Raw genomic sequence first — 23,253 nt, 5'->3', positions numbered from 1 at the left:
AGATGTTGAAAAGCGTTGTGCTGAGTGATGATCCTTGGGGGATTCTGCAGCATGTGTCTTTCTGTTCTGACGTGAACAGCGGTAATCTGACACTCTGGCCCTCATTGTGACTTCGTCGGTCTTTTACAAAGACTGCTGCGGGCGCCAGAAGACCGCCAGTGCTGGCAGTCTTCCGACCGCCATATTTCAACTACTGAAGGATTTCCACCAACATTTGGGTGAAAATCTGTCAGCAGTCATGCTGGCGGCCAGCGGCACAGAGGTCGTTCCATAGCCATCACCCTCACGCCAAAAGGACTCTGCCCACCATAGTACAAGCAGTAATACGGTGTGGCTGTCTCCTGATGGCGGGGAGCTGCCGGTGGTGGAAGCGCCAAGTCCCATTCCTTGGCGGACGACCTTCTCGCCGGATAAGGTAAGTCGATCGTCTGACAGGGGAGGGGGGTGTTGTGTGTGAATGTAAGTGTGTGAATGTGTGTGTATGCATGTGTGTATGCGTGTCGCGTGTGTCAATGCATGTGTCGTACATGTGTGATTGTTGAAGTGAGTGCATGTTGGTATGTATGTGTGAATGCGTGTCTGTTGGTGTGTGTGACTGCATGTATGTTTGCGTGTTGGTGAATGCACCTATGTGCGTGTTGTGAATGCATGTATGCAGGGTGCATGTGGGTGTGTGTGCGTGTATGCGGGGAGGGTAGTGCTGTCATGGAAGAGGGTGGGGGAGGAGAGTGCTGTCATGGAAGGGGAGGCGAGGGGAGGGGGTGCTGTCATGGAAGGGGGTTGGGGTATTGTGATTGCAGGGGGTTTTGGGGAGTAATCTGCCAGCAGCAGGAAAGGAATTTCCTGTTGCCGGCAGCCTTTCCCCCAGGGTTTTTCGTTCGGTGCTAACGCCGTGGAAACCCTGGCGAAAAGGTGACTTGTAATACCTCCAGCAGTCTTCAGAGGCCCGCCAGCCCGGAGGTGCTATCCTCTGGCCTGGCTGTCCTACCACCCTGGCGGTACCAGCGGAGATGTGGCGGTTTGGCAGAGGCCACACTGCCACACTCGTAATGTGGCAGTCTTCACCGCTGGCCCATCAGCGGTGAGACCGCCACCACAGCCCTGGCAGTCTTCGGACCGCCATGGTCGTAATGAGGGCCTCTGTGTTCTTCAGGTGAGGAAGGACCTGATCCAATCCAAGGTTTTATCTTGGATGCCGGCGTCGTATAGTCTGTCGCGGAGGGTGGACTGGGAGTCAGTGTCAAATGCAGTGGAGAGGTCAAGGAGGATGAGTGCGGCCGTGCCTCCGCAATCCAGTATGATGCGTATGTCATTGGTGACTGCTAAGCGTGCGGTTTCAGTGCTGTGGTTGCTTCTGAATCTGGATTGGGATGGGTCCAGGATACGGTGAGTCTCGAGGAATTTGGTAAGTTGCTGGTTGATGGCCTTCTCCATTTCCTTGGCTGGGAAAAGGAACAGAGAGATAGGTCTGTAGTTCACTACAATGTATTAGCATAGGCGGGAGGGCATACTGTGAGGTAATGTAGAGTGGAGTGGCATACACTGTAGTGGTGTACAGTAGAATACTGTAGAGTGAGGTGGTGTATAGTGGAGTGGCGTACACTGGAGTGGAGTAGAGTGGAATACCATACAGTGAAGTGGCATAGAGTCGAGGTGTGTACAGTGGAATAGTGAAGTGTGTAGCGGCGAATAGTGGAGTGGCACAGAGTAGAATAGCATAGAGTGGAGTGGCAAACATTATAGTGGCACACAGTGCATATAGAGTAATGGTGTAGAGAAGAGTGACATAGACTGTAGTGGTGTGCAGTGATGTGCAGTGGTGTACATTACAGTGGAAGAGCTTAGAGTGAAGTGGCATAGAGTGGAGTTGTGTGAAATGGAGTGGCATATGTATATAGGTAGCATCAGTTAGGCATGTAGAATAAGATGAGAAAAGTAACACAAGACAGTAATTTGCGCTGCCTTGTGTTCATCTATATTTAACAACCAATACAGCGAAACGCATGGTGACCTGGCATTGCTTTGTAAATCGCTCTTAAGTATTGCATTGGCATTGCAACACAATGGATGACGCAAGGGTAACACAATAAAATAATAAATCTGGGTGTTGGTGATACATTTTGATACATTGTGCTACGGTATACGGTGGTACTTTTGCAGCATAATGTGTTGCAGACAGATGGGAAGACATTGTATACTTTTTTCAACACTCAGGCTGTATTTTAAGTTAGGACCATATTTATAGGTAAATCGTCTCTTTTCTTCGTTTTAATAATTTCTGTATATATTTTTAAAAAGTTTATGGTGTAATAGTAGCTGGCAAGTACTTGTTTTTTTAACAAATGTATGTTTTTTCTTTATTATTTTTAACTTTTGTAATGTTTTAGTGCAATTTGCGTGCTACACCATACATTTGTTTTTATTTTTTAAACATGTAAAAATTTGAAAATACACTGCAGTACACTATACTGTATTGAACTGCTAATGTGTCCCGTTCTGGTTTATTTTACTCTCTCTGGGAGTCGTTTTAGGCCAATGAATCTTTTGACCCTGATTGAAGACACCTTAGGACGAGATAACTGATCAACATGTCAATCAACAAGTCAATAACGTCATCAATTAGACTCAGAAACCGCCATGAACTTTCAGTCATTAATAACCACACCAGTTTAGTACGATTTTGTGATGTTTATTCCCTATTGATTACAATTCTACTAGCAAGTTTATTAATCTCAAAACCATGAAACACATCAGCATTGTCATAATATGGCAACTCAAATAAGATTTCAGCAAAGCAAAGATCACAAACATTAGAACATAGCACGACATCAAGATAGGTTATTCTTAGCAGAGTATCACTAGAGCATTATGCAACAAAGCATTGAACCAGTCATTTGTCTATTTGCATCCGAATCAGTGAACCCCTTATCTAACCTCGAATTAGCATTAGCATGTTGGGCTTCATGCAAAACAATTTTGTAACACGAGTTTGGAAAACATCTAACTATGGTCTCTGTCAAAAGAAGCAGTTGGTACCTAGAAAGGAAAGGCAATCAGACAATTACAATTTCATCATCATATAGTTACCCTACGTAATGGGTCAGCATACAGATTCAATCTTCGTCCTCAGGACATCAGTTGATTCACCATCAGCCAGGGAATTCAGCAAAATTGGTACGAAGGGACACTTCCCTCATAAGGAGGAAAAGTATATAACGGGCAAGGTAAGGCAAGGATGGTTTGAAGAACCAAACAGCAAAGTCTCTATGCAGAGTGACACAGTGTCTGGGTCGTAACAAAAATCATTTTTATTTGTAACCCCAAAAAGGATCATCTGCACACCATGATCTATAATCCTACCAAATTTCATCCAAATCAGACTCAATCAAAGCTAGGCTTTCAGCAACCAGACAGTGGATTCACACAAAGTATTTTGGCATTTTGTTTCCCTCATTTTAAGTGCACCCTAAATGTTATATGTAGACCCAGTAGACCTGTCAAACAGGTTGCGACAATGTAAAGTCAAAGAGAGACATCCTGTGACTTGACCCTGACTGGTTGGCAGGACAAAAGAAAGGCCCTGTCCAAGTGTCACTAAAGTTTGCCTGTGACAGGGGAGACTTCTTTGAAGTGCACCCCAAGTGTCATATGAAAAACGCCAGTACACATGTCAAGAGGATGTGACATTCAAGCAGGACTTGACACTTAAATGTCAAAGTCGATCCCTCTAGTTTAAATCTTTTTCTATCTAGTTCCATTCATTAGGTACAGGATTAATATTTAATATTATATCCCAGTGTTGTCCTATGGAATAGCCAAATGTGCTATGGCGAAAATAGTTTCAGTGCATTTTCACTGTAAGGGGGTTTAAAATTAACCTTTTATATACGCTATTTATACTGCTTTTAAATACAATGCACCTTGCCTTTATGGGTATGCTTAGGGATTACATAAATATTTTAAGGAAGGGTTATGCCTGTTAAAGGCAAAATTTGCAGTTAAAACCTGTACATCCAGGCTACGGGTGGCCGGCAGTCCTGTTTTTCTCTGTCACAGTGGTGTTTAGCACAATGAACGCTGCAGCACACTGGTGACATTTAACTTACATGCCATTTGTACACTCTGGTTACCATATATTATGGACTTATCGATAAGTTAAATTTGCCCCTCAGGAGCATGCTAATTTGATTATGTTGAACAAAGAAGCACAAGCACGTTAGCAGGGATAAAGAACACAGAGTTCTATAGGTAGGAATAACATAGTAATAACAGGATTCAACAAAATGGACAAAAAGTTCGGGATGACCCTGCAAAAAGGGCAAATTTCAAACAAAATGTTTCTGAAGTATATGTTTGTATGTGGCCAGAAAGAGCCATAATCGGTATCTTAATTGCAATTTACAACTTACACATTTCATGGGCCATGTCAAATAGGTTTGTTTCTTCTCCTTGTATCTTTCCTCTACTTGCTCTTTGTGTCCCATTCTCATCTTCATTAAGGGGGTCATTACGAATTTGGTGGTCGAAAACATCCGACTGTCAAACTTCTAACGAGGACACCACCACGGTCCCATTACAACTTTCCCACTAAGGTTCCCACCCGTCAGCTCAGTGGGAAAGGGGCGGGAGCACTGGTCCCAGCTCATAATTGAGCCGACTGCAATGCTGCTGCACGCAGAATGCAGCAGCACCCTTCAAATGCCCACTGACTCCAAAGCAGACAGTGCGCATTTCAAGGGTCCTGGGCAAGGGGACTCCTATATGGCATGGGCAGTGCAGGGGCTCCCCTGTGCCTCCCTGCACTTGTTCTCCGTAGGCCTTTTCGTTGTGGTCAGACCGTCATGAAAAGGCTGGCGGAGAACAAGGCTGTAATCAGTTGGGCAGCACTGACTTCAGCGCCACCCTGGCTGACCACAACCAAGATCGCCATATCCTGTCTGGATCAAAGATCTTGGCGGAGACGGTGGGCCCCTTGTTGGCGGACAGGGTTGTAATGTGGCGATCCGACTGCCACTGCGCGTCTATCAGTCTTGAGATCGCTAGACTCGTAATCAGGCCCTAAGTGCTTACTTTCAAAATTTGTTTTGATGCAGATGTTACTGCATGTTCATGCAAGTTTTAGCAATGGATTGCTGCTATTGTCACATTACACTGTTGTGATACTACATATACTGACTGTGGGCCTGATTCACAATGGGAAAATTACACTTTTTTTACGTTTTGGTTTGGGATTCATAAACTGCGCTTTAATATTAAGTTTCCAACTGTGAAGACTCTGCAGTCATAAATTTACTATTAAATCAAAGTTTGTGAATTGCAAAACAAATGTAAACTTACACAAAAGTGTAAGTTTACCTTTCTGAATCATACTCATGGAGCTGCTGTTATTTTCTTATAAAGTTTCCCTCCCCAAAAATGTATGGAGAAATTAAATTTTGCAATGAAAAAATATACTTTGATGTTTCACTCCGATATATTGCGTGATTAAACAATGTCAGTGAGTTCGTACTGATCCTTTTTCTTATTTTTAATGGCAGGAGGTGATTACCTGAGTTTTTTACTTCTCTGGGTCTGATATTTTTTGATTTTTTTGTTGCGCAGACACAGCAGGGTATTTTTTAAAAGTGTTTTACAAAAACAGTAAATGAAATAAAAATAGAAGTGCCTACATTTCTAGTGATGCCTGACAAGTGTGATGTGTTAGCTTAATTTAGCCATGGCATGTCCTTAACATTATGTACTTAGACATGCTATGTTTCTAATGTCAATTAGTTGGTATTTGTTTAACCTTCAATGGTTCAGCGGTAGGGCAAACATTCAGCAACAATCTATGAGTACAATGCTAAATTAAATTAGTTCCAATGGTGAGATTCCAGTCGGATTATGTGGCAGGAAATGTTCAAATGCTACAACTAGGGCTGGCCTACCTCCAATACAAAGACATAATTAGTTACATGCATTTTCCATTTATAAATACTAGTTGGCACAATAGAAAATCATGCTTTGTATTAAGAGGACGAGGCCCCTTGCATGCTGTTTCAGACCATTTAATTATGAATTATAATTTGGCATACAGTGGTGAATATTTGTGATCCTGCCACTCAACCACATTCATCAAATGATTAGGCCCGAACATTTTTGTTTAGGCGGCATAATCTTGCATGATTTCTGGCATTTACCATAACGCTTGTTACACAAAATTCCCGAGACTATGCTACCGCACCTAACTGAGATGTCGTTAGGGTAAAAATCCTATCCTTGCATGAAAAAAAAATGCGCAGGAACAGAAATCAGTGGCTGTTTCCATCTGATGCATTTTTGTGCTATTGTTTTAGTGCAAAATGCATCCTCTATTTCAAGATTATATAGTTTTCTATAATATCCAAAGTGGCCTGTGCATCTCATATATTGAATGTCTTTCAAACTGTACAATTAGTGTGTTCATGCCTTCATCATTATTTTCTATTGGTTAATGCGCTTGGAAATGCTTCTTGAAAGAAGGTTCCACAATTCTTGATCATGGGGCTTTTGCATGATACCAGCAATGTAATTTACTTGACACATAATATCCTGCTTGCAATATCATAAAATTAATTTAGTAATCTCATACATGGAAAATACTATCAGCTCCTAAAAATGGGGCACTTTTGTTTTCTGTAGGGTCTCAACTGGCTGCAAACACTATGAGCCACACTCACTAACTTATTTTCACTATGGGATAGGAACTGTAACCGTAGATTAGAAAAAAAAAACATTTTTAGTATAGGCAGATTTACATAAAGTATTTGCACATGCAAAAATATCCTAATTTTGTGCAGCTACTAGTGGCATGCGGGAAAGCCATCCTCAAATGTGTAGCAGGTCGGGGAGATGCTTGGAGCAGAAGCTGGTATGTCCTTTATTCTTAAAGTGATGTGTCTGTTCCTGCATTGTCCGTGGCCTATCCTTCACTGGTGCTACTCAGGACCTAGTGTCCTACTGCAACGGTTAAAGGCACAGTGTATAAAAGGGGACATCCTCTACTTCAAGGTTTATGTGCTAATCGGGCCCTTTAAGCTCTGTCAGCGGAAGTGTACTCCTCCTGGGTGAAGGTCTAAGAGCCTGCTGACGTCAGCTACCTCTTCTTACTCCACCCATTTGGCTAATAGAAGCCAATGAGGAACAAAGGCGCTTACATTAACTTAACATGCATCGAGGGCAGATGGTGCACCATTTGTACAGCCAGCCCAGCTGTCCTCATGCATGCGTTTGTGGATATCGTCCCGCCTGTTGAGAAAGCCTAGTAACACATGAGCAAACTACTGATTGCAAATGTGCAACTGGATTAACATTAATCTGGTGCTTTCAATTTACTGCAGTTTGTCATGGAGTAAAATTTTAAAAACAATGCCCTGAATGAAAAGCCTAAACTGACAAGCTTTTTAGGCTGAGATTACATTCCGGTTCTGGAAGGAGGTAAGAGGGTACTATCACCACCTACCTTCGAGTAGCCTGCCTATCTAAAAAGAATGGCTCTTTAGTGCCAAGGTTGGAGGGCCAATACTTTACTTTGCCATTCAAGTTTTAAAGTAATTCTAAACCAACACCACAGTTTCTTTGCATCAAATAATATTTTCCTGTGATCGGCCTCTACACCTTTTCTAAGTTCATTTGCCTGGTGGGGAGCATATGAATGAATCCATGAAACTGCATTTGTAAAGCTCGGCGACTGCACATAGGGCATTTTGGTGCTGCAAAATTCACTATAAAATGAAAAACGGAGCACTATGCACCACTAGGTTATTTCAAAACAGTCGATTTTTAGGTTTTTCGTGTGACTGGATATTCCATTCAAACGTAACGGAAGAGAATTCCAAAATTAAGCTGACAGCAAAGAGAATGGTCGGCATCCTTCTCAGCATATTTTGATCGTAGGGATCATAAGTTGTCGAGGATGTGCAGACTGGAGATGGCTGGAGGGTAGAAAGTGAGAAAATTGTTTCCTGATCAATATTTTGCAATGCTTTGTGAGTGAGGCAGAGAGTTAAATAATTGTGCATTTATGTGTTGGGACCCACTGCAGGGCTTCCAGATGTGTTCTAATGAAAGATCTCCTAGGAATGTTTAGAACAAGCCGTGCTGCTGCATTCTGAATTACCTGCAGGCATGTTAGGAGGTGATTTGGATCATGTAAGTACAATGAATTTACACAACCCACCCATGAAGAAATAAGAGCTTGAACCACGGTCATCTGGCAGGGTTAATGAATAAGATGATTTGTTTAGTACCCACTGTATCTGAAAACAAGTGGCAGCCACACAATTGATTTGTGTGGAAAAGAATAACTGATTACCAAAAACGATTCCTACATTTACAGCATGGTTAACAGCTTCAGAAAGGGTCCACTTTTCTTCAGACCACCATTAGAGAGTTTTTTCCCACAAAGAGAGTCTCAGTGTTTCTTCATTACTTTTAAGATTTCGCTCAACTGTCAGGGCACTTTTGAAATTGAGATTTGGTGGAGTCAAGATTGTCATAGATAAACGAGATGATCTAAATGTAATCTGCACAAGAGATAATTTTGACTCCAAAAGATCTGACTAAAGGGGCCAAAGGAGATAAGTAGGCATTGACATGAGTTGTGCTAAGGAATGAGCTCTGCAGCACACTAGAGCTAAGGTTGAAAGGAGCCAAACTAGCACAGGAGATAGATGACTTTTTGAGATCTGCCTGCCTTATATGCGCGAAAAAGGTCAAGAGTAGATTTTAACATGAAATAACCTTGGTATGAGTACTGGGTGAGAGACAATTCTGAAGGATGCTGAGAGGGCTAAGAGTGGTCTAAGAGGACCAGGACAGCAGTAATTCCTTAATCCGAAACAAACCTGAGTTCATCTGTTACAGATAGGAGGGGAGATTCATTACTCTGAAGTGGTCCGAAGCCTACTGGCAGTGATACAGTAGGTTGTTATCCTCTAGAGGGGCAGACAATTGGGCACTGATAGGTTTTTCCAAGGTTTTGATGGAACAGGTAACAAAGAAATGGGCTGATACTGGATACGTTGAGAAAAGTTTCCCAAGGATTTCTTCAGGAGAGGTGTAATCATGATCACCACCATATGGCCACCATGTTTAGGCAGTGGCATGTTTTTTTTCTTTATTTTTAAGACACGTGCTTGTAATTAATAAAAAAAAAATACCCATTGCACCAGCTTTCCAAGACCAGACATATTGACTTTGTCAAAACTAGTTTGTAACAGGAAGCTCACCTGAGCTAATATGTTTTAGGTCATGGGGAAGATTCCAGACATAAGTCATGAACCAATTAAATTAAGCATTGCATATAAAAGGATACATTTTAAAGCATGCTTTGCCTTTTTTGCTTATGTGCCTCTATTGAATGCTATTTATTCATGTATTTATGTGCGCATTAATGATTTAAAATCTGTGCTTCATTTAATCATAATTCTCCATGTTTATCATTAACGTTTGCTTTGTTATAGGTTGATAGTGCACTCTTTGCTCATATATGTGTATTAGTGTAAACTAAAATGTCAAGCAGATTTTAGTATATGTTCATTAAAATTTGTATGTAAATGTTTGCATTCTATATCACAAGTTACAAGTTCTACTCTAGTCATAATAACCAAAAAAGGGTGTTTAGGTATGATACAGACGCATCTTCAGAGAGAGGCATCTTCAGCTTTCTTTATGAGCGTTGTTTGAGGTGTGTACAACTGAAGGCCACAGGCTCTTGCAGCCAGACCTTAACCTCTTAAATGCGGGCGTCGGCCACTGGCCGACGCCCACACACCCTCCCTGGTGCGGGTCACGACCAGTGGCCGACACCAGGAAGGGCATTAATAAATCCTCGGGTGCGTCGCACCCGATGATTTATTTTTTATTTTTTTTCCCCCCCCGGGAGACACGGAAGCTACCGTGTCTCCCCCCGCCCCCCACCCACCCCTTTGTGACGTCAGCGCGCCGCGAGGCGCGCTGACGTTGCAAAGGTGTTTTCCCCATGAAAGCAGGAAGCAGCCTTGCGGCCGCTTCCTGCTTTCATGGGGAAAACGGCCTTTTTCACGTTCGGGAAGGCCTCGTAAGAAAGGGGAGAGTCTCCCCTTTCTTACGAGGCCTTCCTGAAAGTGTTTCCTGGCCCCCGATCGCAGCACAGCTGCGATCGGGGGCCAGGAAACACTTTCAGGAAGGTCTCGTAAGAAAGGGGAGACACTCCCCTTTCTTACGAGGCCTTCCTGAAAGTGTTTCCTGGCCCCCGGTCGCAGCACAGCTGCGATCGGGGGCCAGGAAACACTTTCAGGTTTCCTGGCTCCCCCGATCGCAGCACAGCTGCGATCGGGGGGGTCAGGAAACATTTTGAAAAGGCCTCGTAAGAAAGGGGAGACTCTCCCCTTTCTTACGAGGCCTTCTGAAACTGTTTCTGGCCCCCGATCGCAGCTGTGCTGCGATCGGGGGCCAGAAACAGTTTCAGAAGGCCTCGTAAGAAAGGGGAGAGTCTCCCCTTTCTTATGAGGCCTTCTGAAACGGTTTCCTGGCCCCGATCGCAGCTAGACACCAGGGATTTCACTTTTGGGGGGCAGCCCCCCCCCGGAAAACGGGCCGCCCCCCCCCCGGATAATTTTCCTAAAAAAATAAAAAGGTAGGTGCCCCCTGGGGAGGGGGGGGGGGGCGCGATCGCGCCCCCCCCCCAGGGGATTTTTTTTTTTTCTTCAAAAAAAATAAAATAAAATAAAAAAAATGAAATGACAGGGGGTCGCCCGTGGGCAGGGTGACCCCCTGTGGGGGCAATTTTTTTTTTAGATGTTGTAGGGTTTCCCTGGGGGCCATTTTGGCCCCCAAGGAAACCATACAACAACTAAAAAAAAATATGTATATATCTATATATATATATCTATGTAGATAGATATATCTAGGTACATGGATATATCTATAGATATATCTATGTAGATATATATTTATATATATATATATAGGTAGATCTGTATCAAAGAGATTTATAAAGCGCGCTACTCACCTGTGAGGGTCTCAAGGCGCTGGGGGGGGGGACGGGGGGGGAGGGAAAGGGGCTAGGAGGTTCACTGTTCAAAAAGCCAGGTTTTGAGGCCCTTCCTGAAAAGAAGTAGGTTTTGGGTCTTGCGAATGTGGGTTGTGAGTGCGTTCCATGTTTTGGGTGCAATGTAGGAGAAGGATCTGCCCCCGGTGGTGGTGTGTTTGATGCGGGGGTCAGAGGCGAGAGAGAGGTCAGCTGAACGGACGTTTCGTGTGGGGGTGTGGAAGGTGACTCTCGTTGAGGTAGGCAGGGCCTGTGTTGTGGAGTGATTTGTGTGTGAGGATGAGGATCTTGAAGGTGATCCTTTTGTCAATGGGGAGCCAGTGGAGGGATTTGAGGTGTGGAGAGATGTGTTCGTGTCGGTGGAGGTCGAGGATGAGTCGTGCTGCTGAGTTCTGGATGCGTGTAGTTTGCACTTGAGTTTTAGAGTGGTGCCGGCGTAGAGGGCGTTTCTGTAATCAAGCCTGCTGCTGATGAGTGCGTGAGTGACAGTTTTTCTGGTCTCTGTGGGGATCCATTTTAATGTTTTTCAGTATACGGAGTTTGTTGAAGCATGAGGAGGTAAGAGCGTTGATTTGTTGGGTCATAGAGAGGGAGGAGTCTAGGATGATGCTGAGGTTGCGTGCGTAGTTGGCGGGGGTGGGTGCAGGGCCTAGCGTGGTGGACCACCATGGGGGGTCCCAGGTTTTTTTGGTGAGGGCCAAAGAGGATTATTTCGGTTTTGCTTGAGTTGAGTTTCAGGTGGTTGGCTGTCATATATACATCACTTTTGTCAATATGTGTGTGGTTTCCCTGGGGGGAAAAGGGTCCGACTTGTCTAGTGGCAGTTTTAGTGCCATAAAGAAGCGCAGAAGGTTTATATGCCTACTGCAAAGAGCACATCTGTATTTTATGTAAATAGCTGAGTACATTAGTAAAGTCTATGGAGAGATGAAGGGCACTTTTGCTGGGTGGTAATGAGGGAATCCGAGGAGGAGGGAGTGGGAGCACCAATAATGATTGTTGGACTGGGCGCAGGAGGTGCTAAAGACTGTGACGAATGGTATGTGACAAGGTGTTTTTTGAGTGTCTTGAAAGTACGTGCTGATTGAGGGAAGAAGCGCAGGTAAGGTGGCCTCTACTGTTGCACGTATCTCACACACACCATCGATTTTGTGACTGTCTACGTAGGCTAGTGTTTTAGAGCAACAGTTTAGCCAATAGCAGAGATGGCATCTTGATGGATGACTGCTGCCTGCACTCGGGTTATAGAGGACCGCTCTGACATAGGATCAGAGACTGAGACATCAGATACTGAGACAGCATCTGAGGGATAGGACAATGGCGCAGACTCTGGGAGTGATTTTTCAGTCAGAGGAGTCCCATTCGAAAACTCCTCTTCCAGTACATTATGAGGGAGGTGATGAGGACAGTCCTGCTGTCCCTTCGCAAGCTGTTCGTGCAACTGGGTAATAGTGGGTTAGGCCAACCCAGAGAGCAGGTGAATGCGGCGGCAAGCAGAGAGAGAGTGCTCTCTTGGGAGCTCACCAATTTAGTTCAGCCCCAAATTCCACCACCCAAATCATATTGTGGAGACATCAAAATTGTCTATGGCAAAACAAACTGGTTTTGTAAGGCAGGCACCTGTGTTTTTGGTCCTGGATTCGGCGGCCATATAGAGAAACACACTAAACCCAAACATTTCTGGAAACTAGACATTCGGGGGAGTCCACAGAGGTGTGACTTGTGTGGATTCCCCAAAGTTTTCTTACCCAGAATACCCTGCAAAGCTGAAATGTTGAGAAAAAACTCTATTTTTCTCGCATTTCTGTCACACAAACTACAGGAATATGCTGGGATCCACAACATTCCTACCACCCAGTGACTCCTCACCTGTCCTGATAAAAACACTACCCCACTTGAGTGCCTACACCTAGTGCCTGTGTCAGGAATGGATCACCCCAGGGTCAACAGCTGCCTCACGTAAGGACCAACATTGACCGTTGTGTGATCTATTCCTGTCGCAGGCACCAGGCCTAACCACACAAGTGAGGTATCATATTTATCGGGAGACTTGGGGGAACGCTGGGTGGAAGGAAATTTGTGGCTCCCCTCAGATTCCAGAACTTTCTGTCACCGAAATGTGTGGAAAACGTGGTATTTTAGCCACATTTTGAGGTTTGCAAAGGATTCTGGGTAACAGAACCTGGTCCGAGCCCCACAAGTCACCTCATCTTGGATTCCCCTGGGTTTCTAGTTTACAAAAATGTGCTGGTTTGCTAGGTTTCCCCAGGTGCCGGCTGAGCTAGAGGCCAAAATCCACAGGTAGGCACTGTTTTCTATGAAAAAATGTGATGTGTCCACGTTCTGTTTTGGGGCATTTCCTGTCGCGGGCGCTAGGCCTACCCACACAAGTGAGGTATCATTTTTATTGGGAGACTTAGGGGAACGCCGGGTGGAAGGAAATTTGTGGCTCCTCTCAGATTCCAGAACTTTCTGTCACCGAAATGTGAGGAAAACTTGTTTTTTTAGCCACTTTTTGAGGTTTGCAAAGGATTCTGGGTAACAGAACCTGGTCCGAGCCCCGCGAGTCACCCCTCCTTGTATTGCCCTAGGTCTCTAGTTTTCAGAAATGCACAGGTTTGGTAGGTTTCCCTAGGTGCCAGCTGAGCTAGAGGCCAAAATCTACAGGTAGGCACTTCTCAAAAAACACCTCTGTTTTCTTCCAAAAATTTTGATGTGTCCACGTTGCGCTTTGGGGCGTTTCCTGTCGCGGGCGCTAGGCCTACCCACACAAGTGAGGTATCATTTTTATCGGGAGACTTGGGGGAACGCCGGGTGGAAGGAAATTTGTGGCTCCTCTCAGATTCCAGAACTTTCTGTCACCGAAATCTGAGGAAAACTTGTTTTTTTAGCCACTTTTTGAGGTTTGCAAAGGATTCTGGGTAACAGAACCTGGTCCGAGCCCCGCGAGTCACCCCTCCTTGGATTGCCCTAGGTCTCTAGTTTTCAGAAATGCACAGGTTTGGTAGGTTTCCCTAGGTGCCGGCTGAGCTAGAGGCCAAAATCTACAGGTAGGCACTTCTCAAAAAACACCTCTGTTTTCTTCCAAAAATTTTGATGTGTCCACGTTGCGCTTTGGGGCGTTTCCTGTCGCGGGCGCTAGGCCTACCCACACAAGTGAGGTATCATTTTTATCGGGAGACTTGGGGGAACGCCGGGTGGAAGGAAATTTGTGGCTCCTCTCAGATTCCAGAACTTTCTGTCACCGAAATCTGAGGAAAACTTGTTTTTTTAGCCACTTTTTGAGGTTTGCAAAGGATTCTGGGTAACAGAACCTGGCCCGAGCCCCGCGAGTCACCCCTCCTTGGATTGCCCTAGGTCTCTAGTTTTCAGAAATGCACAGGTTTGGTAGGTTTCCCTAGGTGCCGGCTGAGCTAGAGGCCAAAATCTACAGGTAGGCACTTCTCAAAAAACACCTCTGTTTTCTTCCAAAAATTTTGATGTGTCCACGTTGCGCTTTGGGGCGTTTCCTGTTGCGGGCGCTAGGCCTACCCACACAAGTGAGGTATCATTTTTATCGGGAGACTTGGGGGAACGCCGGGTGGAAGGAAATTTGTGGCTCCTCTCAGATTCCAGAACTTTCTGTCACCGAAATCTGAGGAAAACTTGTTTTTTTAGCCACTTTTTGAGGTTTGCAAAGGATTCTGGGTAACAGAACCTGGTCCGAGCCCCGCGAGTCACCCCTCCGTGGATTGCCCTAGGTCTCTAGTTTTCAGAAATGCACAGGTTTGGTAGGTTTCCCTAGGTGCCGGCTGAGCTAGAGGCCAAAATCTACAGGTAGGCACTTCTCAAAAAACACCTCTGTTTTCTTCCAAAAATTTTGATGTGTCCACGTTGCGCTTTGGGGCGTTTCCTGTCGCGGGCGCTAGGCCTACCCACACAAGTGAGGTATCATTTTTATCGGGAGACTTGGGGGAACGCCGGGTGGAAGGAAATTTGTGGCTCCTCTCAGATTCCAGAACTTTCTGTCACCGAAATCTGAGGAAAACTTGTTTTTTTAGCCACTTTTTGAGGTTTGCAAAGGATTCTGGGTAACAGAACCTGGGCCGAGCCCCGCGAGTCACCCCTCCTTGGATTGCCCTAGGTCTCTAGTTTTCAGAAATGCACAGGTTTGGTAGGTTTCCCTAGGTGCCGGCTGAGCTAGAGGCCAAAATCTACAGGTAGGCACTTCTCAAAAAACACCTCTGTTTTCTTCCAAAAATTTTGATGTGTCCACGTTGCGCTTTGGGGCGTTTCCTGTCGCGGGCGCTAGGCCTACCCACACAAGTGAGGTATCATTTTTATCGGGAGACTTGGGGGAACGCCGGGTGGAAGGAAATTTGTGGCTCCTCTCAGATTCCAGAACTTTCTGTCACCGAAATCTGAGGAAAACTTGTTTTTTTAGCCACTTTTTGAGGTTTGCAAAGGATTCTGGGTAACAGAACCTGGTCCGAGCCCCGCGAGTCACCCCTCCTTGGATTGCCCTAGGTCTCTAGTTTTCAGAAATGCACAGGTTTGGTAGGTTTCCCTAGGTGCCGGCTGAGCTAGAGGCCAAAATCTACAGGTAGGCACTTCTCAAAAAACACCTCTGTTTTCTTCCAAAAATTTTGATGTGTCCACGTTGCGCTTTGGGGCGTTTCCTGTCGCGGGCGCTAGGCCTACCCACACAAGTGAGGTATCATTTTTATCGGGAGACTTGGGGGAACGCCGGGTGGAAGGAAATTTGTGGCTCCTCTCAGATTCCAGAACTTTCTGTCACCGAAATGTGGGGAAAACTTGTTTTTTTAGCCACTTTTTGAGGTTTGCAAAGGATTCTGGGTAACAGAACCTGGTCCGAGCCCCGCAAGTCACCCCTCCTTGGATTCCCCTAGGTCTCTAGTTTTCAGAAATGCACAGGTTTGGTAGGTTTCCCTATGTGCCGGCTGAGCTAGAGGCCAAAATCTACAGGTAGGCACTTTGGAAAAAACAGCTGTGTTTTCTATAAAAAAAATAGGATGTGTCCATGTTGTGTTTTGGGGCATTTCCTGTCGCGGGCACTAGGCCTACCCACACAAGTGAGGTATCATTTTTATCGGGAGACTTGGGGGAACACAGAATAGCAAAACAAGTGTTATTGCCCCTTATCTTTCTCTACATTTTTTCCTTCCAAATATAAGAGAGTGTGTAAAAAAGACGTCTATTTGAGAAATGCCCTGCAATTCACATGCTAGTATGGGCACCTCGGAATTCAGCGATGTGCAAATAACCACTGCTCCTCAAAACCTTATCTTGATCCCATTTTGGAAATGCAAAGGTTTTCTTGATACCTCTTTTTCACTCTTCATATTTCAGCAAATGAATTGCTGTATACCCAGTATAGAATGAAAACCAACTGCAGGGTGCAGCTTATTTATTGGCTCTGGGTACCTAGGGTTCTTGATGAACCTACAAGCCCTTTATATCCCCGCAACCAGAAGAGTCCAGCAGACAAAACGGTATATTGCTTTCAGAAATCTGACATCGCAGGAAAAAGTTACAGAGTAAAACATAAAGAAAAATGGCTGTTGTTTTCAGCTCAATTTCAATATTTCTTTATTTCAGCTGTTATTTTCTGTAGGAAAACCTTGTAGGATCTACACAAATGACCCCTTGCTGAATTCAGAATTTCGTCTAGTTTTCAGAAATGTTTAGCATTCCGGGATCCAGCATTGGTTTCACACCCATTCCTGTCACTAACTGGAAGGAGGCTGAAAGCACCAAATATAGTAGAAATGGGGTATGTCCCAGTAAAATGCCAAATTTGTGTTGAAAAATTCGGTTTTCTGATTCAAGTCTGCCCGTTCCTGAAAGGTGGGAAGATAGTGATTTCTGCACCAGAAACCCTTGGTTGATGGCATTTTCAGGGAAAAAACCACAAGCCTTCTTCGGCAGCCCTTTTTTCCCATTTTTTTGGAAAAAACTAAATTTTCACTGTATTTTGGCTATTTTCTTGGTCTCCTCCAGGGGAAACCACCAACTCTGGGTACCATTAGAATCCCTAGGATGTTGGAAAAAAAGGACGCAAATTTGGCGTGGTTAGCTTATGTGGACAAAAAGTTATGAAGCCCTAAGCGCGAACTACCCCAAATAGCCAAAAAAGGGCTCAGCACTGGGGGGGGAAAGGCCCAGCAGCTAAGGGGTTAACTGAGCTTTTCTCAAACACCACATGAGAGACAGACTGTGACCTTTGAAAAGAATAGTAGCTGACTGTAAACAACTTTGTTTTCCAGTCAAGGTATGCCCATCAGAGGCCACCCAGGAACCTGAGATCGGCACTTCGGTACTAAGAAGGTTTAGCTAGGTGCTGAAAAGAAAGGGGTTTTATCATAGACTGAGCTTCATCATTCAGTGCTTTAATTTAGTGAACATCGTGAAACATGTTGCACTTCATTTTTAATATATTGTTTATTAACCCACTATTATATATACTTTAATATAATCTACACTAGATTATTTTATAGTTTGTCAAACTGAAGTAAAGTATCATGTATCTATGTTGTGCATTACAGTGTTCTGAAATTAGTTATGATTTCCTTTCACCAGAATTCAGTTTTATGATTAACACAGGTCAAGGCAAGCTGCACTGTAACTAGACCAGTGATTAATAAACAGTCTGATAAAAGTAAGTTAGACATGTGCAGAATGTTTAAAGAAATGTCTGCACTGACAATGATGAAAGATTAAGGGCCCCGTTATGAGTTTGGTGGACAGAAAACTGCCCCACTGGAGCTGTTATGGGTCTCCTGCTAGGTCGGCAGGCGGAAACCTAAGTAGTGGGAAACAGCCTACAGCATTCTCTCCGGCTCGTAATCGAGGCGGTGGCAATGCAGTCACCTGCAGGGGCACTAGCACCTTTGCAAAGAAAACAGTGCACATCGTGAGGGTGCTGGCCAAGGGGGGGCCCTGCACCTGGTCTCTGCCTGCCTTTTCCTGGCAGTGCTACCGCCATGAAACCGCTTGCGGAGAACGAGGTCGTAATCCCCAGGGCAGCGCTGCCCTGGTGGATTAGGATCTCTGCCACCGCCAGACCGCCAGGATCCAAGATCCTGGATGTGCTGCTGGTTCTCTGGTGGTCCGACTGCCAGGGTTGTAGTGTGGCGGTCTTCATAACGCCACACTCATAATGAAGCCCTAAGTATTTGGGTATTTGTAAATTGTATTGCAAATCACCAAGCACTATAGTTGTTTTACAATGCTTTTCTGATATGCTTTGCCAACATTTGGATAGTAATCAAATATCTAATTGTATGTAGAGTCTGGAATGCAGGCAGATACATGAGTTGGGCAGAGAATGGGGGAACTATGGAAATAAGGCAAAGCAACATGAGCTTTATGTATATGGCATTCTGGTATTATGGAAAGCACATGGATTGCAAGTTTACATATTGACCAAGCAACATAAGATTTTACATACTGAGTAATGTGGAAATATTGATAGGCAGGCAGGCTTTACATACAAGAGAATGTGGCAAGAGCAGGGCTTGTTCATTTCTAAATTACCCTGTACACACTATGACCAATGACAGAAGAACATTTCATGGCACTATACATGCCCACATATTAACTCTGGTTGTATTTTATCACTGAGAAAGGCAAACTAGCAGGATACCAAATTTGAGAATCAAATTCACTTGACCTGCTTTCTTGGCATTTCCAGGATCAATGGCATTCACTAAATATTAGAATCTTATTTTTTCAAGGTCTTTTACTTCAAATTGCATTGTACACATTTGGATTCATTAAAGAATGCCTTAAAGAATCACTTACATCACTTGTATCCTTATTCCCTTGTGTGTTGCACTATTGTCCCTCAATTTTGTCTTCTTTTACTAGCGACACTCACCATTCCTACGTTTCTCTACACTCCTTTATTCCTCTTGCTCATGTCCCCTTCTGCTCTCGTCCCTTTTACTCTTCCTTTTATCCGTCATCTTCATTTTTCTCCTTTTTGTCTGACATACAATCTTTATTGCCCTCATATTTCCTTTTTAATTAACGGTGACCCCTTATTACTCAGCACCTAGGATGATTTTTCCTTCTCATAACCATCCCTTGTTTACCCTATTTCCTGCTCCAAGGCTATTTTACTTATTTGTTTTCGTGTTGCTATTTTCTACTGTACATGCTCCCTTTGTTTTAGGCTTGTGGTAGAAGAAAATTAAACTAATAGAGCCTGGACCAGAATATGTGACACATTTTTAAAATTAGTTCAAGGTTCTGTTTAAAAAAAAAAAAGATTACACCTTCACCTGATGGGCTCTTATTAAATTAGTTGTTGAAAGTGTTTTGTGTTGTATCGTTTTTATATCTTCTTCCTGAGAGTAACTTTTTTTCTTGGGTGTGTGATGTTCTGTTATTTTTGGTCATTGTCACAAAAAACATTTTTCCCAATTTTCGTTCATGGATACATGATTTGAACTTGGTTGTTTTTAGGTCTGACTTGACAACACAGCAGTCTGGAAGACGTATTTTTATCTATTCTTTGTAATACAATAGAGCAAGCTTTGGCTTCATTCAGAGGAGTATTACTCTGTCACCTTAAACTACTGGGTATTTGATATAGGATTTCACTTTCCAAGAAGAGTTTCTATTGGGATGAACGAGGGCCTATTTTATATTTGAGAAGTATACTCAATCATAATGTAGTTTGTCACATTCAGTTGTTTAGTTCCTCCAAGTGTTCTGTACAGGTTGCAATCCTTTTCTGATACTTTGTTTGCAGCATAGGTGAAGCCTGTAGTCCAGGATTTCATGTGAGAGAAAACATTTGTGCATGCAACTGCTATAAAGCAGTGTGGCTGCCTATTGTACAAATTTTGGCATATTAAACACAAACATACTGGTTTTGCCAATGATTATTTTACATGGCTACATGGAATAATGGGTCAGCTGACCCAGATGAGAAGAAACTGCCCTCCACCACCTGCCGCCCCACCAGCTCTGACTGGGTAAAACCCAAAATCCCTGGAGATCTATTTGGTCCATTTCTAGATTAAGGCCCTCATTACAACCCTGGCGGTCGGTGATAAAGCGGCGGGAATACTGCCAACAGGCCGGTGGTAACCAAAATGGAATTATGACCATGGCGGAAACCACTCAGACAGACAGCCACTTTAACACACCGGCCACCACAGCAATATCAACAAGCACCACAGCGGTAACCGCCAACAGCCAGGTGGAAGTCAATGGTCCGCCCACACTGTTACGACCAGCCTATCTGCCACCTTTGCTGGGGCGGTACCAATGACATCAAAAGCATGGCGGAAACACTGCACAGAAGTCATAGGACTCACCTGTGGAGACTCAGGGAACAACCACAGCGGCATGGAGCCCGAGCAGCACATATTTCTGATGCTCGTCTACCTTTTGCTGCATTAGGAACATCAACGCCGGCGAAGACGACCACAGTGAGTACTGCCGCCTAGCACACCAGGGAGTGGGGAGGAAAAAGAGAGTGACACACACATGCAACATGAAACACCCCCACCCCCAACACCATACATACAACCAGATGCAGTAACATTACATATTCACCCTGTACCCCTGAGGAATAATGCAAGGACAAAATTATTTGAAGAAAGTGAGTGTAATACGATAAAATAACATGAATACGTGCATCAAAATACAAACGTAGATACATATTTACAAATGTAGGGACACTGCCCAGTCCACAATGTCCTTGGGCCACAGGGCCACAACACATAGGCCAAGGCCCCACCTCACTCCTGCAACAACACGGAGAGAACACTGCAGGGGCATCAGGTCGAAAATACACAGGCACCTCAGAGGGATGGGGAGTAGGAGGGCACCTCAGCCGGAAGATGGTACAGCACCACTGGTCCTGGAGGGGGCTACATGCCCTGTGTGATGTCCTGGGGAGTGCAAGGCCGCAGTCTCTCAAATGGGTGGTTTGCCCACTGCTTGGTCCTGGGAAGTGCAAGGCCACAGTCTCTCAAGTGGGTGGTTTTCCCACTGCTTGGTCCTGGGGAGTGCAAGGCCACAGTCTCTCTAGTGGATGGCTTCTTCACTGGTTCTGGAGGGGGCATTGTGCCCAGTGTGCTTCATCCTGGGAAGGATGAGGTGAGTGGATGGCTTCTCCACTGGTTCTGGAGGGGGCATAGTGCCCAGTGTGCATCATCCTGGGAAGGATGGGGTGAGTGGATGGCTTCTCCACTGGTTCTGGAGGGGGTATTGTGCCCAGTGTGCTTCATCCTGGGATGGATGGGGTGAGTGGATGGCTTCTTCCACTGGTTCTGGAGGGGGCATTGTGCCCTGTGATGCAGATCTTGGGGAGTGCAAGGTCACAGTCTCTCACCTGGGTGTCAGACCCACAGGATTTGCAGGTGCCAGGACTCACAACAGCCCATGGAGACAGGACTACACACTGTCCGCCGGTGGTGACGGCTGCTCAGTGGTGGCAGTGTTGGTGCTGGTGTCTGTGCTGGCAGTGGTGGGGCGTAGCTCCAGCCCATCCCCTGCAGCGTCGGACGGCTGCCCACTGGGGCTGTTGCTGCTTGCAGTGGTGCTGGCAGTGGTGGGGGAAGGCTCCAGCCCATCCCCTGCAGCCTTGGACGGCTGCCCACTGGATATGCTGCTGCTGGCTGTGGTGCTGGTGGCGGTGCGGGCGGCGGTGCTGGTGGCAGTGCTGCCAGTGGTGGGGGGAGGCTTCAGCCCTTCCCTTGCAGCCTCGAACAGCTGAACCACCATGGATGGTGGTTGGGGCTCCGAATGAGTTCCAGCACCAGGCCTCCTGTCCTTCCTGCCTGCTGGTGCAGGCCCCTTCCCCTTCCTGTCATCATCCGGGGATTTCCTCTTGCCCTTCCCTCCTGCAGCTGTTGGTGTCTCCTTGACCTTCCTAGATGCTGCTGGTGGTGCCTCCTTGTCCTTCCTAGACACTGTTGGTGGTGCCTCCTTGCCCTTCCCTGTCGCACCTGGTGGTGCCTCCTTGCCCTTCCCTGTCACAGCTGGTTGTGCCTCCTTGCCCTTCCCTGTCACAGCTGGTGGTGCCTCCTTACCCTTCCTTGAAGCACCTGGTACAGGCACCCTTCAGTGTTGCTGCCTGGTGCCCGGGATCCACTCCCACCTGCAGTAGCTGTCGAGACTACTGTGGCCATGGACTGGGCGGCTGAGGTGCTCGCCTGGGTTCTGACCACCCTGGCCCGACGTGAAGGACGGGGGGGAGTGGTAAGAAAGAGGTCAACGGTGGAGAGGAAAAGCTTCTTAGGGACATTGGGGTGGGAAGAGGGTGAAGGTTTGGGAGTGGAGGAAGAGAAAGTGGTTGTAGGAGGTGTCTGTCTGCTGATTTGGGTGCAGGTACAAGGGCTGGATGCTGTTGTGAGGTGGATGGTTGTTGGGTGTCTGAGTGCTTGCGTTTGTGTACTTTGTGAGGAGGAGGTACAGACACAGTGGGAGAGGACACAGGGGACCCGTGCATGGATGTGGGGGTGGTGACTGCCAGTGAGGGGCGTGTAGTGGTAGGCATGATGGTGGTAGTGGATGAGAATGTAGTGCATGCAGGTGTGAGTGTAGACACTACTGGGAGGCAGTGGATGTTGGTATGTCTGCATCTGGATGGTGTTTGTGTGAGTGCCTGTAGGATGATGTGTGGTGCTTGTGTTTGCCTGAACCACTCCTGTGTGTTGTCTTGTGTGCATGCTGGTCTCCCTGTGTGCTTGGGATAGATTGGGGTTGAGGGGAATGGGATTGGGTAGAGGAAGTTGGAGGGGAAGGCTAGAAACAGGGACAATGGCTGCCATCAGGGAGGAAGCCAGAGCCTGGATTGATCTCTGTTGGGCAGCCATGCCAGAGTGAATGCCTTCCAGGAATTTATTTGTTTGTCGCAAATGGCCTGCCAACCCCTGGATGCTATTCACAATGGTTGACTGACCAACAGAGATGGATCGTAGGAGGTCAATAGCTTCCTCACTCAGGGCAGCAGGGCTAACTGGGGCAGAGCCTGAGGTGCCTGGGGTGAAGGAGATGCCCACCCTCCTTGGTGAGCAGGCACAGGAAACACGCTGAGGGGCTGCTGGGAGGGCAGTGCTGGTACGGGGGTGGCGGCTGTACCTGTAGTTGGGGTGGCCACAGAGGTGTCCGCCACCACCAGGGAGCATCCATCGGAGGAGGTATCACTGTCAGAACTGTCCCCTCCAGTCTCCGCCGTGGTG

Source organism: Pleurodeles waltl, chromosome 10 (genome assembly GCF_031143425.1).
Source record: "Pleurodeles waltl isolate 20211129_DDA chromosome 10, aPleWal1.hap1.20221129, whole genome shotgun sequence".
In the NCBI taxonomy this organism is placed as follows: Eukaryota; Metazoa; Chordata; class Amphibia; order Caudata; family Salamandridae; genus Pleurodeles; species Pleurodeles waltl.
Note: the sequence above shows the minus strand (reverse complement) of the source record.